At 46.7% G+C, this 6,000-nt stretch overlaps 1 protein-coding gene across 1 annotated transcript in view; it reads right to left on the reverse strand.

The window, feature by feature from the left end:
• The window catches only part of CNGA3 (cyclic nucleotide gated channel subunit alpha 3), a 42,933-nt gene extending 42,395 nt beyond the window's left edge, over positions 1-538 (reverse strand). The window contains exon 1 of the mRNA XM_027788256.2: positions 433-538. The gene's annotated coding sequence lies outside the window, so the exon portion shown is untranslated. The remainder of the gene's footprint in view (positions 1-432) is intronic.
• Positions 539-6,000: the final 5,462 nt, after the last annotated feature.

A 6,000-nucleotide genomic window follows, 5' to 3' on the forward strand; every position in this document is an offset into this window, starting at 1 on the left:
ACTACTGATGATTTAGCTCAGTGACTTACAATTATTGATCTCTGATAGACACCTCTTGAAAACACAATCATGAATTACCATGTCTTATTTGAACAAAGTATTTTGCAGTTTTATATGCAAATTAATATCAATTTTGTTCCACTCTGTCCATAATTAAGCAAAGCATCAGTGATAGTTTGCAGCTGGAGATTATAATCAATAAGAAAGGGAAAATCTGGAGCTCCAGCACCTCGGGGGGGGGCGCGGAGCGGGGCGGGGAGGAGAAAGAAAGAAAGAAAGAAAAAGCAACCCTTTATGTTACGGTCTTTGATACTTTGGTCCTCAGCTACCTGGTTATTAAACGTAATCTTCTCTCTCAGCTTCCTTTCGCATTTTATTTTCATTTTTATTCTTTTCTAGCAAGTAAAACTTCTCAGCTGTCAGTTCACTCACCAAATTCTTCCTCGGGCTCAGCTCCGCTCCCGATTTCTCTGCCTCTCCCTCCCCCCGCGGGCCGGCGGACGGTGCTGGGGCTGGGGGGTCCCTCCGGCGGTCCCTGCCGCTCCTGCCCCCCGGGGGAGGCTCCCCACACTCTGCCCTGCTCCAGCCCGGGGTCCCTCCCCCGGGAGCGGCTCCTCCGCGACCTTCCCCCGCGGGGGCCCTTCCCCCGGGCTGCAGCTCTTCACGCACCGCCCCGGCCGGGCCCCCCCGCGGTGCCGCCCTTCAGGCCCAGCCGGCTCCAGCCCGGGCCCCCCGCGGGGTCACAGGCCCCGAACCCGCCCCGGCCCGGGCTCCCCCCCGCGGGGCCACAGGCCCTGCCAGGAGCCGCTCCGGCCGGGCTGCCCGCGGGTCGCAGCCTCCCTCGGGCACCCCCTGCCCCGGCCTGGGGTCCCCCGCGGGCTGCGGGGGGGGGATCTGCTCCCCCGTTCGCCGCCATGGGCCGGGGGCACGGCCTGCCCCAGCGGGGGCTTCGCCAGGGGCTGCCGGGGCATCTCTGCTGGGCGCCTGGAGCCCCCCCTGCCCCTCCTGCCCGGCCGGGGGGCTGCAGGGTGCTGCGCTCACACCTCCTCGCCCCTCTCTCCTGGCTGCACTTGCTAGGTTTTGGGGATTTTTCCCCCCTTCTTAAATATGTTATCCTAGAGGTGCTACCACCGTCAATGATGGGCTCAGCCTTGGCCAGAGGCAGGTCTGTCTTGCGGCCAGCTGGCATCAGCTCTGTCTGACAAAGGGGAAGCTTCTGGCACCTTCTCACCAAAGCACCTCTGTAGCCCCCCCACTACCAGAACTGTGCCTCGCAAAACCCAATATATTCTATCCCTCGCCTCAGTGAATCATATATTTAAGAATATTCACTAAAGTACATATTCATCACGCAATTTACAATCTTCACAAACTTCACTTATATCAACAAAAAGAATTCCCCACACCAAAATAACATCACCACAACACCAGCAAAAGTGGACGATTTACAAACAATCCACCCCTCGCCCCTTCACTACAATTACAACCATCAAAATTCCCCATAACGATTATACTCTTTGCTCTCTAGCTCTATTCAGTCCATGTTTTGTCTGTTTCATCTCCCAGTTACTGTCCTTACCTTGAATTCCTGAGGAGCCATGGTGGGCACCAAAAAGGACCGTAGTGGGTCGGGTTGACCCTGGCTGGCCACCACATGCCCACCAAGCTGCTCTATCAATTCCCTCCTCAACCAGCTAGGAGGGGAGGAAATAAGATGGAAAGAACTCATGGGTCAAGATAAAGAGCATTTAATAAAGCAAAGGCCACGTGCAGAAGTAAAGGGGTAAAAAAAAAAAAAAAAAGAAAAAAAGATTTATTCTCTGCTTCCCATCAGCAGGCAATGTCCAGCCATTTCCTGGGAAGCAGGGCTTCAGTACGCATAGTGGTGGCTCCAGAAGACAAACATCCTAATAACGAATGCTCTCCTTCTCGTCCTTTCTCTGAGCTTTTATATCTGAGCAGACCTCATGTGGTATGGACTATCCCTTTGGTCGGTTTGGGCCAGCTGTCCTGGCTATGACACCCCAAGCTCTTGCCCACCCCAGCCTGCTGTGAGGGGGGAATGCTGGAGAGACAGCCTGGGTGCTGTGCCAGCGCTGGTGTGTTATCAACGCCTTTCTAGCTATGAATACAAAGCACAGCACTGGCAGGGCTGCTGTGGGGAAAATTAACTCCGTATCAGCCAGACCCAGTACACAACCTCTGGTCAAAAGACCTTGCCAAGATGAAATGCTTTTATCCTCTCACCAATCAGCAAAGCAGATGATGCAGGAATATTATGTACCAACCCGAGGGATATGGCAAAGAGTCCGCATTCCTTTGGCTTCCCCTGAAAACTTTTGCTTCTTAGAGCTCTCCCATTCTAGTTTTGCGGTATCCCTTTCTTGCTTCAGAGTATAACACTAAGTGCGATCTCTCCAACATCAATTCAGAGTGAATATCTGTGCTTAAAAATATCCTATAGCTGCTAGAAAATGGCTAGCGAGCTGGGGTGATGCGTCACAAAATATTTTCTATTAATCCTTTTTTTCCACTCAATACATTTTAGGAAATCTTTGTCTTCAGTTAGTTGGTTGTAGTGCATGGCTTAGAGTATTTTCAGGAGGGAAAATGGGGAAACAGCCTTCCTTTTTTTCTGTATGTTGTGACACTGCCTGTCTTGTTATTTGCCTTTACTTACATATCATGAAATTGCCTCTTGTATCATGCTGTGGTCTTTAAATAGTTCCATTTTGTTGTGTTAACTAGATGCCTGTGAGTTAGAGAAATACTGCCAATAACACAATTGCTAAATGACCATAAGAATTATACATAATCTTAAGCTAGTTTCTTTAAAATCAAAAAAAGAAGCAAAACTGGGGGGAAAAATTCACAACTATTGAGTCCATAAACTGCACTTCTTTATAACGTGTACTTTCACAATCTTCTGAGAAAGAAATAATTTCACACAGATATTCTCCAGCTGCTTTCGATGTCTCCAGTTAGTCTGTCTTGAAGCTCCCTTTAACTCTGGGACTAGCTGGCTTGTGAGTTTTCAGGCTAATCAAGAGTCACCTCTGAGAAACAAAGAAAAAAAAAAAAAAAAGACAGATGATGCAGCAGTAACTTCTCCCAAATGCACCAGAAAACCCGGAGGTAATTGCAACAGGAGCTTTTCAGAGCTTTGACTTAGTCCATTGTAGGATGAAATCCTGAGCCCATGATAGACTGGAAGCGTTCAAAACTCATCACTGGCTGGAAGATTCACTGCAGCGTCCTTCTGTGTTCAGCAGGACAGCATTTTGAAGAATGCTTAATCTGTGAGGCAAAAAGTAGATCTAAGAAGAGGATCAGGCCAGCTGAGATTGTGACCTTAGTTCTGTAAATCTGCCCTGCACTCTGCTAGCTTGGACTCAGAGTACTGATGCAGAGTTCGGCTTCACTGATTTCACTGAGTTGAATCAGGCCCCAAGCTAGAAGCAGGCGTTATGTCAGAGCTGTCCTTCCACACCTTGAGGCCAATTCCTGGCACTAGTTATCAGAGCTGATACAACCTGAGATAAAAACAACCACCATTTTTCAGTCAGCTGAGGCAGTACACCTCACAGACCATGTTGCTGTAATAAATAGCCAAGACACAGAGAGAGTCAGGTCCTATGGGGAAGATGGTGGAAATTCTGGTACATAATAAATCGTCCTTTGTTGCCAAAAAGGAGTGTTTAGCGGCACTGCTAGAAGTCTTCCTGAATCCGTTAGGTGATTAACAATAACGTAAGTCATTGTATTACCCAAGAAGCGATACCTCACTCATCCTTTCATTCCAGTGAACTTCAAGTTCTTTGCTGCTCTAAACCAGTGTAGGTCCAGGGTAATCAACAGAGCTGAGCTTATTTACAGTATCTGAGGCTTTGCCTGCGTGGTTCTGCTGTGAGAGGCATTGACATTGTTCTACTGGTTCTCTCAAGACTGCTATGCTCTGCCATATAGCACCACCAGGATGCATCACAGAAGAATAAGGTTTAAAAATAAGTAAGTAAATAAGTAAATAAATAAATAAATGTGTCTGAAAATCTCATTTTCTTTAGGTTAAGAAACTGTAATTTCCTGTTTGCACTGTAGTTCCGACCCATTTCTTCTGATTGTTCCACTTCAGAGGAATTAAATGAACAAAGATTTGTAAAATAATTGCACTGAATTGAAAGCTCATTTGGTTTCACTCCCAAGAGAAACACTGATTAGATTTGTCTTAAAAAGCCACTTACATTTAAACAGCTTGAGTTACGATTTGGAGATAATCTGCAGAACAGGAGTTCAGTTGAACAAAACTATGCTGTTCACATATCCAAATGCAAGACAAAAATATTCAAAAGGCATAAAAAACAGAAATAAAGAATAGAAACATTCAAATGGGGCATATGATGAAATCCACATCACAGGCATTTTCACAGTTCTGAACCAACCTAGTCCTGCAGGGAAATGACTACTGTAGAAAAGTGAACATGGCCAAGCCATTTTCAGAAACTAGCCCTACTAGAGCAAGAGATATTCTGATAAATAAAAGCAAAAGGGCACACATACCTGTTTAGTGTTCCACCCTGTAACCTCCATGTTATGTACCTCCTGGGGGGGAGGTGCGGTATGGGGGAAGGATAAGGCTGCGTGCAATTCTTTTTCTAACCAAAATGAACGAGCTTTTCCTTGGTTCGCATAGAAATAAATGCTAAATACACAGCAGCCGCTGTGTCCTATTGAAATCAATGGAAAGAATCCCACACATTTTGTTGTGACAGGATTGGATCCTTGATATAGAAATGAAAGCTTTAGCATCCACCTAAGCCAGCCGTTTTTACAAGCAAAATCACAATACAAGCCATTACAGGCTAAACTTTCCAAAGAATGAAAGGTAAGTCTCTAATATTGTTTGGTGTTCCTGACACGGCAAATACAGGTATTTGCATAAGAGCAGACCAACAGAGATAGATAAGGAACCTTCCTGCTTGTTGCCTGAGCGAGCACTTGGCTGTCTCATTTCCGTAGCACAGCCAGTTTACAGAACATTTCACAGAAAAGCGCTGTGCGTGCCTGTACCTGGTTCTCGGTCAGGAGAGAGCCCTGAGAGACAGGGAGCACATGGTCACTGACTTCAGGTCACAGCAGGGACACGGCTTCTGGCCTAAGAGAGGTGTGGAAATTCCTGCTGACTGCTAGCCTACCTGTGAATTCACTTGCCATCTTGTGTGAGCCAAACAGTCTGGAGAAACAGGCTGGGTGAGCTGTGCAGAAGCGCCACAGATGCTCAGGAAGCTGTGGAGATATTTCTGTGATTTTTTGTGCTGCTCTTTAAACAAACGTCACTGCAAATGCAGCCTCATTGACTAGGTTTCCCAGCTGACTAGCTTGGGATAATAAGCATACACAAGAACACTTAATTTTTTATATTGCTTCCCAGGACAATCCTATTGCTTAGTGAAAATAAAACTATCCCGCTGCCCCTAGGAGAATTTCAGCAAAATGCTATTCAGGCCTGAAGCACTGGTAGGGATACAGCCCAGCTCCTCCAAACAGAACAAACTGGCATTTTCAGTCACATAATGGTGGTCCATTAGCAAGCACAAGGAAAGACATTTGTGTGAAATATAAAGTAAGGCTTAGAAGCTTTTCTCATTGTGCTTCATGAAGGCAGTTGCCGTCATTGCTGGGCCTCACTGATGACTCTGAGGAAACTCAGCTGACAGTCTGCAGCCCACCGTTGGTAATCACATATTAAAGACGTCTCTTTCATGAACTCATAAACATCTTTACTTGGATCTAACAACAGCCTGCCCAGACTCCGAGGTGCACTGTGTCCTGACATACATGAGACAAATGATGAGCGGTAAGTCTCTAACTGCTTTCTGGAAGCGGTGTGCCTCCTTGTAAACTTGGAACTAAAGAAACTGAAGAACTAAAGAAAGTGTATGGGAAAGCTACCAGGGGCTAACAGCTCCACGCGTCCCTGTGCTCACCCTCATTTCAACTGCA

Source organism: Falco peregrinus, chromosome 4 (genome assembly GCF_023634155.1).
Source record: "Falco peregrinus isolate bFalPer1 chromosome 4, bFalPer1.pri, whole genome shotgun sequence".
Classification (NCBI taxonomy): Eukaryota; Metazoa; Chordata; class Aves; order Falconiformes; family Falconidae; genus Falco; species Falco peregrinus.